The 14,902-nt window shown below is 41.7% G+C and overlaps 15 pseudogenes; all 15 read right to left on the minus strand.

The window, feature by feature from the left end:
- Nucleotides 1–180: 180 nt before the first annotated feature.
- LOC137118567 (5S ribosomal RNA) lies at nucleotides 181–299 on the minus strand (annotated as a pseudogene).
- Nucleotides 300–1,008: 709 nt separating this feature from the next.
- LOC137118547 (5S ribosomal RNA) lies at nucleotides 1,009–1,127 on the minus strand (annotated as a pseudogene).
- An 867-nt stretch (nucleotides 1,128–1,994) lies between these two features.
- Nucleotides 1,995–2,107, minus strand: LOC137118805 (5S ribosomal RNA; annotated as a pseudogene).
- An 867-nt stretch (nucleotides 2,108–2,974) lies between these two features.
- LOC137118715 (5S ribosomal RNA) lies at nucleotides 2,975–3,093 on the minus strand (annotated as a pseudogene).
- Nucleotides 3,094–3,960: 867 nt separating this feature from the next.
- Nucleotides 3,961–4,079, minus strand: LOC137118716 (5S ribosomal RNA; annotated as a pseudogene).
- Nucleotides 4,080–4,946: 867 nt separating this feature from the next.
- On the minus strand, nucleotides 4,947–5,059 carry LOC137118801 (5S ribosomal RNA; annotated as a pseudogene).
- An 867-nt stretch (nucleotides 5,060–5,926) lies between these two features.
- LOC137118605 (5S ribosomal RNA) lies at nucleotides 5,927–6,045 on the minus strand (annotated as a pseudogene).
- An 867-nt stretch (nucleotides 6,046–6,912) lies between these two features.
- Nucleotides 6,913–7,025, minus strand: LOC137118802 (5S ribosomal RNA; annotated as a pseudogene).
- A 1,847-nt stretch (nucleotides 7,026–8,872) lies between these two features.
- On the minus strand, nucleotides 8,873–8,991 carry LOC137118555 (5S ribosomal RNA; annotated as a pseudogene).
- Nucleotides 8,992–9,848: 857 nt separating this feature from the next.
- Nucleotides 9,849–9,967, minus strand: LOC137118753 (5S ribosomal RNA; annotated as a pseudogene).
- An 867-nt stretch (nucleotides 9,968–10,834) lies between these two features.
- LOC137118764 (5S ribosomal RNA) lies at nucleotides 10,835–10,953 on the minus strand (annotated as a pseudogene).
- Nucleotides 10,954–11,810: 857 nt separating this feature from the next.
- LOC137118745 (5S ribosomal RNA) lies at nucleotides 11,811–11,944 on the minus strand (annotated as a pseudogene).
- Nucleotides 11,945–12,811: 867 nt separating this feature from the next.
- On the minus strand, nucleotides 12,812–12,930 carry LOC137118516 (5S ribosomal RNA; annotated as a pseudogene).
- Nucleotides 12,931–13,797: 867 nt separating this feature from the next.
- LOC137118549 (5S ribosomal RNA) lies at nucleotides 13,798–13,916 on the minus strand (annotated as a pseudogene).
- An 857-nt stretch (nucleotides 13,917–14,773) lies between these two features.
- Nucleotides 14,774–14,892, minus strand: LOC137118613 (5S ribosomal RNA; annotated as a pseudogene).
- Nucleotides 14,893–14,902: the final 10 nt, after the last annotated feature.

A 14,902-nucleotide genomic window follows, 5' to 3' on the forward strand; every position in this document is an offset into this window, starting at 1 on the left:
AAACAACACATATGGCCAGGACCGTAACATGGTCTACTAGTAATGAAGCACGATGGTTGACAAACCAATAAAGTAGCAAAACAGCAATGAAAGAACAAAATTTGATGAAAATATAGAACAATTTCTATGAATAAATAGGCAGTAACACCAGCTTGTGCTGCCCGTAAACCCAAGCAAAAGAGCTTACAACACCTGGTATTCCCAGGCGGTCTTCCTACCAAGTACTAACCAGGCCCGGCTCTATTTGGCTGCCGAGATCAGACGAGATCGGGCGCTTAGAGAGCGGTGTGGCCGTAAGCTGCATTTGAAATCACCAACAGCTCTTAAAAACGCTGGAGAAGCAGAATGCATAACACTTGTTAAGAAGAAGATAAATGTGGCAAAGTACAAAGTACTATAACTGTAATGGTCTGTTACGCCCCTGTCTAGGGGGTCAGGGTGCAACATACAAAGATAAATTAGGATGTTCCCTCTTCGGTCTCCAAACCAAAATCCAGGATCGAGATGTTCCAACAGAATGATATTTATTTTAAACGAAAGAAAGTGTCAAACAAAACATGACACTACAACTCAGGGCGAACCAAGGCCAACATAATAAACAAAATAAGCCATTTCCCACAGAAAGTGCTAGCTAGCCTCATAGAAATAAACAAACCAAAAGACAGTCGCTAACCCTAACTCCCTAATGTGAAAACAAGAGAAAACAATCAACAGAAAATGGCAGTTCACCCCTACAGATTTATTACTATTTACAAAATATACAATTTATAAACAAAACCACGGCACAAAACCTAACAATTCAAAAATGCTAAATAAGGTTTGGAAACCAAGAACAGCAAACAGGTGCTGCTGCCAGAAAGAGCCTCGCTAGCTGTTGGGAACCGTACTTTTAAAACTCCAGGAAGTGTAGGATGGACCAATCAGCTTCCTGTACTTCCCCCAAATCCGGCCAATCAGGCAGGGCACCTATAAGAACAACAAAATAAAAACAACACATATGGCCAGGACCGCTTACAGCACCTGGTATTCCCAGGCGGTCTTCCTACCAAGTACTAACCAGGCCCGGCTCTATTTGGCTGCCGAGATCGGACGAGATCGGGCGCTTAGAGAGCGGTGTGGCCGTAAGCTGCATTTGACATCATCAACAGCTCTTAAAAACGCTGGAGAAGCAGAATGCATGACACTTGCTAAGAAGAAGATAAATGTGGCAAAGTACAAAGTAGTATAACTGTACTGGTCTGTTACGCCCCTGTCTAGGGGGTCAGGGTGCAACATACAAAGATAAATTAGCATGTTCCCTCTTCGATCCCCAAACCAAAATCCAGGATCGAGATGTTCCAACAGAATGATATTTATTTTAAACGAAAGAAAGTGTCAAACAAAACATGACACTACAACTCAGGGTGAACCAAGGCCAACATAATAAACAAAATAAGCCATTTCCCACAGAAAGTCCTAGCTAGCCTGATAGAAATAAACAAACCAAAATACAGTCGCTAACCCTAACTCCCTAATGTGAAAACAAGAGAAAACAATCCAAAGAAAATGGCAGTTCACCCCTACAGATTTAATACTATTTACAAAATATACAATTTATAAATAAAACCACGGAACAAAACCTAACAATTCAAAAATGCTAAATAAGGTTTGGAAACCAAGAACAGGAAACAGGTGCTGCTGCCAGAAAGAGCCTCGCTAGCTGTTGGGAACCGTACTTTAAAAACTCCAGGAAGTGTAGGATGGACCAATCAGCTTCGTCTACTTCCCCCCAATCCGGCCAATCAGGCAGGGCACCTATAAGAACAAGAAAATAAAAACAACACATATGGCCAGGACCGTAACATGGTCTACTAGTAATGAAGCACGATGGTTGACAAACCAATAAAGAAGCAAAACAGCAATGAAAGAACATAATTTGATGAAAATATAGAACAATTTCTATGAATAAATAGGCAGTAACACCAGCTTGTGCTGCCCGTAAACCCAAGCAAAAAAGCTTACAGCACCTGGGATTCCCAGGCGGTCTTCCTACCAAGTACTAACCAGGCCCGGTTGGCTGCCGAGATCGGACGAGATCGGGCGCTGAGAGAGCGGTGTGGCCGTAAGCTGCATTTGACATCATCAACAGCTCTTAAAAACGCTGGAAAAGCAGAATGCATGACACTTGCTAAGAAGAAGATAAATGTGGCAAAGTACAAAGTACTATAACTGTACTGGTCTGTTACGCCCCTGTCTAGGGGGTCAGGGTGCAACATACAAAGATAAATTAGCATGTTCCATCTCCGACCCCCAAACCAAAATCCAGGATCGAGATGTTCCAACAGAATGATATTTATTTTAAACGAAAGAAAGTGTCAAACAAAACATGACACTACAACTCAGGGCGAACCGAGGCCAACATAATAAACAAAATAAGGCATTTCCCACAGAAAGTACTAGCTAGCCTGATAGAAATAAACAAACCAAAAGACAGTCGCTAACCCTAACTCCCTAATGTGAATACAAGAGAAAACAATCAAAAGAAAATGGCAGTCCACCCCTACAGATTTAATACTATTTACAAAATATACAATTTATAAACAAAACCACGGCACAAAACCTAACAATTCAAAAATGCTAAATAAGATTTGGAAACCAAGAACAGCAAACAGGTGCTACTGCCAGAAAGAGCCTCGCTAGCTGTTGGGAACCGTACTTTTAAAACTCCAGGAAGTGTAGGATGGACCAATCAGCTTCCTGTACTTCCCCCAAATCCGGCCAATCAGGCAGGGCACCTATAAGAACAAGAAAATAAAAACAACACATATGGCCAGGACCGTAACATGGTCTACTAGTAATGAAGAACGATGGTTGACAAACCAATAAAGTAGCAAAACAGCAATGAAAGAACAAAATTTGATGAAAATATAGAACAATTTCTATGAATAAATAGGCAGTAACACCAGCTTGAGCTGCCCGTAAACTCAAGCAAAAAAGCTTACAGCACCTGGTATTCCCAGGCGGTCTTCCTACCAAGTACTAACCAGGCCCGGCTCTATTTGGCTGCCGAGATCGGGCGAGATCGGGCGCTTAGAGAGCGTTGTGGCCGTAAGCTGCATTTGACATCATCAACAGCTCTTAAAAACGCTGGAGAAGCAGAATGCATGACACTTGCTAAGAAGAAGATAAATGTGGCAAAGTACAAAGTACTATAACTGTACTGGTCTGTTACGCCCCTGTCTAGGGGGTCAGGGTGAAACATACAAAGATAAATTTGCATGTTCCCTCTCCGATCCTCAAACCAAAATCCAGGATTGAGATGTTCCAACAGAATGATATTTATTTTAAACGAAAGAAAGTGTCAAACAAAACATGACACTACAACTCAGGGCGAACCAAGGCCAACATAATAAACAAAATAAGCCATTTCCCACAGAAAGCGCTAGCTAGCCTGATAGAAATAAACAAACCAAAAGACAGTCGCTAACCCTAACTCCCTAATGTGAAAACAAGAGAAAACAATCAAAAGAAAATGGCAGTCCACCCCTACAGATTTAATACTATTTACAAAATATACAATTTATAAACAAAACCACGGCACAAAACCTAACAATTCAAAAATGCTAAATAAGATTTGGAAACCAAGAACAGCAAACAGGTGCTACTGCCAGAAAGAGCCTCGCTAGCTGTTGGGAACCGTACTTTTAAAACTCCAGGAAGTGTAGGATGGACCAATCAGCTTCCTGTACTTCCCCCAAATCCGGCCAATCAGGCAGGGCACCTATAAGAACAAGAAAATAAAAACAACACATATGGCCAGGACCGTAACATGGTCTACTAGTAATGAAGAACGATGGTTGACAAACCAATAAAGTAGCAAAACAGCAATGAAAGAACAAAATTTGATGAAAATATAGAACAATTTCTATGAATAAATAGGCAGTAACACCAGCTTGAGCTGCCCGTAAACCCAAGCAAAAAAGCTTACAGCACCTGGTATTCCCAGGCGGTCTTCCTACCAAGTACTAACCAGGCCCGGCTCTATTTGGCTGCCGAGATCGGGCGAGATCGGGCGCTTAGAGAGCGTTGTGGCCGTAAGCTGCATTTGACATCATCAACAGCTCTTAAAAACGCTGGAGAAGCAGAATGCATGACACTTGCTAAGAAGAAGATAAATGTGGCAAAGTACAAAGTACTATAACTGTACTGGTCTGTTACGCCCCTGTCTAGGGGCTCAGGGTGCAACATACAAAGATAAATTAGCATGTTCCCTCTCCGATCCCCAAACCAAAATCCATGATCGAGATGTTCCAACAGAATGATATTTATTTTAAACGAAAGAAAGTGTCAAACAAAACATGACACTACAACTCAGGGCGAACCAAGGCCAACATAATAAACAAAATAAGCCATTTCCCACAGAAAGTGCTAGCTAGCCTGATAGAAATAAACAAACCAAAATACAGTCGCTAACCCTAACTCCCTAATGTGAAAACAAGAGAAAACAATCAAAAGAAAATGGCAGTCCACCCCTACAGATTTAATACTATTTACAAAATATACAATTTATAAATAAAACCACGGAACAAAACCTAACAATTCAAAAATGCTAAATAAGGTTTGGAAACCAAGAACAGGAAACAGGTGCTGCTGCCAGAAAGAGCCTCGCTAGCTGTTGGGAACCGTACTTTAAAAACTCCAGGAAGTGTAGGATGGACCAATCAGCTTCCTCTACTTCCCCCCAATCTGGCCAATCAGGCAGGGCACCTATAAGAACAAGAAAATAAAAACAACACATATGGCCAGGACCGTAACATGGTCTACTAGTAATGAAGCACGATGGTTGACAAACCAATAAAGAAGCAAAACAGCAATGAAAGAACATAATTTGATGAAAATATAGAACAATTTCTATGAATAAATAGGCAGTAACACCAGCTTGTGCTGCCCGTAAACCCAAGCAAAAAAGCTTACAGCACCTGGGATTCCCAGGCGGTCTTCCTACCAAGTACTAACCAGGCCCGGTTGGCTGCCGAGATCGGACGAGATCGGGCGCTTAGAGAGCGGTGTGGCCGTAAGCTGCATTTGACATCATCAACAGCTCTTAAAAACGCTGGAAAAGCAGAATGCATGACACTTGCTAAGAAGAAGATAAATGTGGCAAAGTACAAAGTACTATAACTGTACTGGTCTGTTACGCCCCTGTCTAGGGGGTCAGGGTGCAACATACAAAGATAAATTAGCATGTTCCATCTCCGACCCCCAAACCAAAATCCAGGATCGAGATGTTCCAACAGAATGATATTTATTTTAAACGAAAGAAAGTGTTAAACAAAACATGACACTACAACTCAGGGCGAACCGAGGCCAACATAATAAACAAAATAAGGCATTTCCCACAGAAAGTGCTAGCTAGCCTGATAGAAATAAACAAACCAAAAGACAGTCGCTAACCCTAACTCCCTAATGTGAATACAAGAGAAAACAATCAAAAGAAAATGGCAGTCCACCCCTACAGATTTAATACTATTTACAAAATATACAATTTATAAACAAAACCACGGCACAAAACCTAACAATTCAAAAATGCTAAATAAGATTTGGAAACCAAGAACAGCAAACAGGTGCTACTGCCAGAAAGAGCCTCGCTAGCTGTTGGGAACCGTACTTTTAAAACTCCAGGAAGTGTAGGATGGACCAATCAGCTTCCTCTACTTCCCCCCAATCTGGCCCATCAGGCAGGGCACCTATAAGAACAAGAAAATAAAAACAACACATATGGCCAGGACCGTAACATGGTCTACTAGTAATGAAGCACGATGGTTGACAAACCAATAAAGAAGCAAAACAGCAATGAAAGAACATAATTTGATGAAAATATAGAACAATTTCTATGAATAAATAGGCAGTAACACCAGCTTGTGCTGCCCGTAAACCCAAGCAAAAAAGCTTACAGCACCTGGGATTCCCAGGCGGTCTTCCTACCAAGTACTAACCAGGCCCGGCTCTATTTGGCTGCCGAGATCGGGCGAGATCGGGCGCTTAGAGAGCGGTGTGGCCGTAAGCTGCATTTGACATCATCAACAGCTCTTAAAAACGCTGGAGAAGCAGAATGCATGACACTTGCTAAGAAGAAGATAAATGTGGCAAAGTACAAAGTACTATAACTGTACTGGTCTGTTACGCCCCTGTCTAGGGGCTCAGGGTGCAACATACAAAGATAAATTAGCATGTTCCCTCTCCGATCCCCAAACCAAAATCCATGATCGAGATGTTCCAACAGAATGATATTTATTTTAAACGAAAGAAAGTGTCAAACAAAACATGACACTACAACTCAGGGCGAACCAAGGCCAACATAATAAACAAAATAAGCCATTTCCCACAGAAAGTGCTAGCTAGCCTGATAGAAATAAACAAACCAAAATACAGTCGCTAACCCTAACTCCCTAATGTGAAAACAAGAGAAAACAATCAAAAGAAAATGGCAGTCCACCCCTACAGATTTAATACTATTTACAAAATATACAATTTATAAATAAAACCACGGAACAAAACCTAACAATTCAAAAATGCTAAATAAGGTTTGGAAACCAAGAACAGGAAACAGGTGCTGCTGCCAGAAAGAGCCTCGCTAGCTGTTGGGAACCGTACTTTAAAAACTCCAGGAAGTGTAGGATGGACCAATCAGCTTCCTCTACTTCCCCCCAATCTGGCCAATCAGGCAGGGCACCTATAAGAACAAGAAAATAAAAACAACACATATGGCCAGGACCGTAACATGGTCTACTAGTAATGAAGCACGATGGTTGACAAACCAATAAAGAAGCAAAACAGCAATGAAAGAACATAATTTGATGAAAATATAGAACAATTTCTATGAATAAATAGGCAGTAACACCAGCTTGTGCTGCCCGTAAACCCAAGCAAAAAAGCTTACAGCACCTGGGATTCCCAGGCGGTCTTCCTACCAAGTACTAACCAGGCCCGGTTGGCTGCCGAGATCGGACGAGATCGGGCGCTTAGAGAGCGGTGTGGCCGTAAGCTGCATTTGACATCATCAACAGCTCTTAAAAACGCTGGAAAAGCAGAATGCATGACACTTGCTAAGAAGAAGATAAATGTGGCAAAGTACAAAGTACTATAACTGTACTGGTCTGTTACGCCCCTGTCTAGGGGGTCAGGGTGCAACATACAAAGATAAATTAGCATGTTCCATCTCCGACCCCCAAACCAAAATCCAGGATCGAGATGTTCCAACAGAATGATATTTATTTTAAACGAAAGAAAGTGTTAAACAAAACATGACACTACAACTCAGGGCGAACCGAGGCCAACATAATAAACAAAATAAGGCATTTCCCACAGAAAGTGCTAGCTAGCCTGATAGAAATAAACAAACCAAAAGACAGTCGCTAACCCTAACTCCCTAATGTGAATACAAGAGAAAACAATCAAAAGAAAATGGCAGTCCACCCCTACAGATTTAATACTATTTACAAAATATACAATTTATAAACAAAACCACGGCACAAAACCTAACAATTCAAAAATGCTAAATAAGATTTGGAAACCAAGAACAGCAAACAGGTGCTACTGCCAGAAAGAGCCTCGCTAGCTGTTGGGAACCGTACTTTTAAAACTCCAGGAAGTGTAGGATGGACCAATCAGCTTCCTCTACTTCCCCCCAATCTGGCCAATCAGGCAGGGCACCTATAAGAACAAGAAAATAAAAACAACACATATGGCCAGGACCGTAACATGGTCTACTAGTAATGAAGCACGATGGTTGACAAACCAATAAAGAAGCAAAACAGCAATGAAAGAACATAATTTGATGAAAATATAGAACAATTTCTATGAATAAATAGGCAGTAACACCAGCTTGTGCTGCCCGTAAACCCAAGCAAAAAAGCTTACAGCACCTGGGATTCCCAGGCGGTCTTCCTACCAAGTACTAACCAGGCCCGGTTGGCTGCCGAGATCGGACGATATCGGGCGCTTAGAGAGCGGTGTGGCCGTAAGCTGCATTTGACATCATCAACAGCTCTTAAAAACGCTGGAGAAGCAGAATGCATGACACTTGCTAAGAAGAAGATAAATGTGGCAAAGTACAAAGTACTATAACTGTACTGGTCTGTTACGCCCCTGTCTAGGTGGTCAGGGTGAAACATACAAAGATAAATTTGCATGTTCCCTCTCCGATCCTCAAACCAAAATCCAGGATTGAGATGTTCCAACAGAATGATATTTATTTTAAACGAAAGAAAGTGTCAAAAAAAACATGACACTACAACTCAGGGCGAACCAAGGCCAACATAATAAACAAAATAAGCCATTTCCCACAGAAAGCGCTAGCTAGCCTGATAGAAAAAAACAAACCAAAAGACAGTCGCTAACCCTAACTCCCTAATGTGAAAACAAGAGAAAACAATCAAAAGAAAATGGCAGTCCACCCCTACAGATTTAATACTATTTACAAAATATACAATTTATAAACAAAACCACGGCACAAAACCTAACAATTCAAAAATGCTAAATAAGATTTGGAAACAAAGAACAGCAAACAGGTGCTACTGCCAGAAAGAGCCTCGCTAGCTGTTGGGAACCGTACTTTTAAAACTCCAGGAAGTGTAGGATGGACCAATCAGCTTCCTGTACTTCCCCCAAATCCGGCCAATCTGGCAGGGCACCTATAAGAACAAGAAAATAAAAACAACACATATGGCCAGGACCGTAACATGGTCTACTAGTAATGAAGCACGATGGTTGGCAAACCAATAAAGTAGCAAAACAGCAATGAAAGAACAAAATTTGATGAAAATATAGAACAATTTCTATGAATAAATAGGCAGTAACACCAGCTTGTGCTGCCCGTAAACCCAAGCAAAAAAGCTTACAGCACCTGGTATTCCCAGGCGGTCTTCCTACCAAGTACTAACCAGGCCCGGCTCTATTTGGCTGCCGAGATCGGACGAGATCGGGCACTTAGAGAGCGGTGTGGCCGTAAGCTGCATTTGACATCATCAACAGCTCTTAAAAACGCTGGAGAAGCAGAATGCATGACACTTGCTAAGAAGAAGATAAATGTGGCAAAGTACAAAGTACTATAACTGTACTGGTCTGTTACGCCCCTGTCTAGGGGCTCAGGGTGCAACATACAAAGATAAATTAGCATGTTCCCTCTCCGATCCCCAAACCAAAATCCAGGATCGAGATGTTCCAACAGAATGATATTTATTTTAAACGAAAGAAAGTGTCAAACAAAACATGACACTACAACTCAGGGCGAACCAAGGCCAACATAATAAACAAAATAAGCCATTTCCCACAGAAAGTGCTAGCTAGCCTGATAGAAATAAACAAACCAATAGACAGTCGCTAACCCTAACTCCCTAATGTGAAAACAGTCCAAAGAAAATGGCAGTTCACCCCTACAGATTTAATACTATTTACAAAATATACAATTTATAAACAAAACCACGGCACAAAACCTAACAATTCAAAAATGCTAAATAAGGTTTGGAAACCAAGAACAGCAAACAGGTGCTGATGCCAGAAAGAGCCTCGCTAGCTGTTGGGAACCGTACTTTTAAAACTCCAGGAAGTGTAGGATGGACCAATCAGCTTCCTGTACTGCCCCCCAATCCGGCCAATCAGGCAGGGCACCTATAAGAACAAGAAAATAAAAACAACACATATGGCCAGGACCGTAACATGGTCTACTAGTAATGAAGCACGATGGTTGGCAAACCAATAAAGTAGCAAAACAGCAATGAAAGAACAAAATTTGATGAAAATATAGAACAATTTCTATGAATAAATAGGCAGTAACACCAGCTTGTGCTGCCCGTAAACCCAAGCAAAAAAGCTTACAGCACCTGGTATTCCCAGGCGGTCTTCCTACCAAGTACTAACCAGGCCCGGCTCTATTTGGCTGCCGAGATCGGACGAGATCGGGCGCTTAGAGAGCGGTGTGGCCGTAAGCTGCATTTGACATCATCAACAGCTCTTAAAAACGCTGGAGAAGCAGAATGCATGACACTTGCTAAGAAGAAGATAAATGTGGCAAAGTACAAAGTATTATAACTGTACTGGTCTGTTACGCCCCTGTCTAGGGGGTCAGGGTGCAACATACAAAGATAAATTAGCATGTTCCCTCTCCGATCCCCAAACCAAAATCCAGGATCGAGATGTTCCAACAGAATGATATTTATTTTAAACGAAAGAAAGTGTCAAACAAAACATGACACTACAACTCAGGGCGAACCAAGGCCAACATAATAAACAAAATAAGCCATTTCCCACAGAAAGTGCTAGCTAGCCTGATAGAAATAAACAAACCAAAAGACAGTCGCTAACCCTAACTCCCTAATTTGAAAACAAGAGAAAACAATCAAAAGAAAATGGCAGTCCACCCCTACAGATTTAATACTATTTACAAAATATAAAATTTATAAACAAAACCACGGCACAAAACCTAACAATTCAAAAATGCTAAATAAGGTTTGGAAAGCAAGAACAGCAAACAGGTGCTGCTGCCAGAAAGAGCCTCGCTAGCTGTTGGGAACCGTACTTTTAAAACTCCAGGAAGTGTAGGATGGACCAATCAGCTTCCTGTACTGCCCCCCAATCCGGCCAATCAGGCAGGGCACCTATAAGAACAAGAAAATAAAAACAACACATATGGCCAGGACCGTAACATGGTCTATTAGTAATGAAGCACGATGGTTGACAAACCAATAAAGTAGCAAAACAGCAATGAAAGAACAAAATTTGATGAAAATATAGAACAATTTCTATGAATAAATAGGCAGTAACACCAGCTTGTGCTGCCCGTAAACCCAAGCAAAAAAGCTTACAGCACCTGGTATTCCCAGGCGGTCTTCCTACCAAGTACTAACCAGGCCCGGCTCTATTTGGCTGCCGAGATCGGACGAGATCGGGCGCTTAGAGAGCGGTGTGGCCGTAAGCTGCATTTGACATCATCAACAGCTCTTAAAAACGCTGGAGAAGCAGAATGCATGACACTTGCTAAGAAGAAGATAAATGTGGCAAAGTACAAAGTACTATAACTGTACTGGTCTGTTACGCCCCTGTCTAGGGGGTCAGGGTGCAACATACAAAGATAAATTAGCATGTTCCCTCTCCGATCCCCAAACCAAAATCCAGGATCGAGATGTTCCAACAGAATGATATTTATTTTAAACGAAAGAAAGTGTCAAACAAAACATGACACTACAACTCAGGGTGAACCAAGGCCAACATAATAAACAAAATAAGCCATTTCCCACAGAAAGTGCTAGCTAGCCTGATAGAAATAAACAAACCAAAAGACAGTCGCTAACCCTAACTCCCTAATGTGAAAACAGTCCAAAGAAAATGGCAGTTCACCCCTACAGATTTAATACTATTTACAAAATATACAATTTATAAACAAAACCACGGCACAAAACCTAACAATTCAAAAATGCTAAATAAGGTTTGGAAACCAAGAACAGCAAACAGGTGCTGATGCCAGAAAGAGCCTCGCTAGCTGTTGGGAACCGTACTTTTAAAACTCCAGGAAGTGTAGGATGGACCAATCATCTTCCTGTACTGCCCCCCAATCCGGCCAATCAGGCAGGGCACCTATAAGAACAAGAAAATAAAAACAACACATATGGCCAGGACCGTAACATGGTCTACTAGTAATGAAGCACGATGGTTGGCAAACCAATAAAGTAGCAAAACAGCAATGAAAGAACAAAATTTGATGAAAATATAGAACAATTTCTATGAATAAATAGGCAGTAACACCAGCTTGTGCTGCCCGTAAACCCAAGCAAAAAAGCTTACAGCACCTGGTATTCCCAGGCGGTCTTCCTACCAAGTACTAACCAGGCCCGGCTCTATTTGGCTGCCGAGATCGGACGAGATCGGGCGCTTAGAGAGCGGGCGCTTAGAGAGCGGTGTGGCCGTAAGCTGCATTTGACATCATCAACAGCTCTTAAAAACGCTAGAGAAGCAGAATGCATGACACTTGCTAAGAAGAAGATAAATGTGGCAAAGTACAAAGTACTATAACTGTACTGGTCTGTTACGCCCCTGTCTAGGGGGTCAGGGTGAAACATACAAAGATAAATTAGCATGTTCCCTCTCCGATCCTCAAACCAAAATCCAGGATCGAGATGTTCCAACAGAATGATATTTATTTTAAACGAAAGAAAGTGTCAAACAAAACATGACACTACAACTCAGGGTGAACCAAGGCCAACATAATAAACAAAATAAGCCATTTCCCACAGAAAGTGCTAGCTAGCCTGATAGAAATAAACAAACCAAAAGACAGTCGCTAACCCTAACTCCCTAATGTGAAAACAAGAGAAAACAATCAAAAGAAAATGGCAGTCCACCCCTACAGATTTAATACTATTTACAAAATATATAATTTATAAACAAAACCACGGCACAAAACCTAACAATTCAAAAATGCTAAATAAGGTTTGGAAAGCAAGAACAGCAAACAGGTGCTGCTGCCAGAAAGAGCCTCGCTAGCTGTTGGGAACCGTACTTTTAAAACTCCAGGAAGTGTAGGATGGACCAATCAGCTTCCTGTACTTCCCCCAAATCCGGCCAATCAGGCAGGGCACGTATAAGAACAAGAAAATAAAAACAACACATATGGCCAGGACCGTAACATGGTCTACTAGTAATGAAGCACGATGGTTGACAAACCAATAAAGTAGCAAAACAGCAATGAAAGAACAAAATTTGATGAAAATATAGAACAATTTCTATGAATAAATAGGCAGTAACACCAGCTTGTGCTGCCCGTAAACCCAAGCAAAAAAGCTTACAGCACCTGGTATTCCCAGGCGGTCTTCCTACCAAGTACTAACCAGGCCCGGCTCTATTTGGCTGCCGAGATCTGACGAGATCGGGCGCTTAGAGAGCGGTGTGGCCGTAAGCTGCATTTGACATCATCAACAGCTCTTAAAAACGCTGGAGAAGCAGAATGCATGACACTTGCTAAGAAGAAGATAAATGTGGCAAAGTACAAAGGACTATAACTGTACTGGTCTGTTACGCCCCTGTCTAGGGGCTCAGGGTGCAACATACAAAGATAAATTAGCATGTTCCCTCTCCGATCCCCAAACCAAAATCCAGGATCGAGATGTTCCAACAGAATGATATTTATTTTAAACGAAAGAAAGTGTCAAACAAAACATGACACTACAACTCAGGGCGAACCAAGGCCAACATAATAAACAAAATAAGCCATTTCCCACAGAAAGTGCTAGCTAGCCTGATAGAAATCAACAAACCAAAAGACAGTCGCTAACCCTAACTCCCTAATGTGAAAACAAGAGAAAACAATCAAAAGAAAATGGCAGTCCACCCCTACAGATTTAATACTATTTACAAAATATACAATTTATAAACAAAACCACGGCACAAAACCTAACAATTCAAAAATGCTAAATAAGGTTTGGAAACCAAGAACAGCAAACAGGTGCTGCTGCCAGAAAGAGCCTCGCTAGCTGTTGGGAACCGTACTTTTAAAACTCCAGGAAGTGTAGGATGGACCAATCAGCTTCCTGTACTTCCCCCAAATCCGGCCAATCAGGCAGGGCACCTATAAGAACAACAAAATAAAAACATCACATATGGCCAGGACCATAACATGGTCTACTAGTAATGAAGCACGATGGTTGACAAACCAATAAAGTAGCAAAACAGCAATGAAAGAACAAAATTTGATGAAAATATAGAACAATTTCTATGAATAAATAGGCAGTAACACCAGCTTGTGCTGCCCGTAAACCCAAGCAAAAAAGCTTACAGCACCTGGTATTCCCAGGCGGTCTTCCTACCAAGTACTAACCAGGCCCGGCTCTATTTGGCTGCCGAGATCGGACGAGATCGGGCGCTTAGAAAGCGGTGTGGCCGTAAGCTGCATTTGACATCATCAACAGCTCTTAAAAACGCTGGAGAAGCAGAATGCATGACACTTGCTAAGAAGAAGATAAATGTGGCAAAGTACAAAGTACTATAACTGTACTGGTCTGTTACGCCCCTGTCTAGGGGGTCAGGGTGCAACACACAAAGATAAATTAGCATGTTCCATCTCCGATCCCCAAACCAAAATCCAGGATCGAGATGTTCCAACAGAATGATATTTATTTTAAACGAAAGAAAGTGTCAAACAAAACATGACACTACAACTCAGGGCGAACCAAGGCCAACATAATAAACAAAATAAGCCATTTCCCACAGAAAGTGCTAGCTAGCCTGATAGAAATAAACAAACCAAAAGACAGTCGCTAACCCTAACTCCCTAATGTGAAAACAGTCCAAAGAAAATGGCAGTTCACCCCTACAGATTTAATACTATTTACAAAATATACAATTTATAAACAAAACCACGGCACAAAACCTAACAATTCAAAAATGCTAAATAAGGTTTGGAAACCAAGAACAGCAAACAGGTGCTGATGCCAGAAAGAGCCTCGCTAGCTGTTGGGAACCGTACTTTTAAAACTCCAGGAAGTGTAGGATGGACCAATCCGCTTCCTGTACTGCCCCCCAATCCGGCCAATCAGGCAGGGCACCTATAAGAACAACAAAATAAAAACAACACATATGGCCAGGACCGTAACATGGTCTACTAGTAATGAAGCACGATGGTTGGCAAACCAATAAAGTAGCAAAACAGCAATGAAAGAACAAAATTTGATGAAAATATAGAACAATTTCTATGAATAAATAGGCAGTAACACCAGCTTGTGCTGCCCGTAAACCCAAGCAAAGAAGCTTACAGCACGTGGTATTCCCAGGCGGTCTTCCTACCAAGTACTAACCAGGCCCGGCTCTATTTGGCTGCCGAGATCGGACGAGATCGGGCGCTTAGAGAGCGGTGTGGCCGTAAGCTGCATTTGAC

This window comes from Channa argus, unplaced genomic scaffold, assembly GCF_033026475.1.
Source record: "Channa argus isolate prfri unplaced genomic scaffold, Channa argus male v1.0 Contig041, whole genome shotgun sequence".
In the NCBI taxonomy this organism is placed as follows: domain Eukaryota; kingdom Metazoa; phylum Chordata; class Actinopteri; order Anabantiformes; family Channidae; genus Channa; species Channa argus.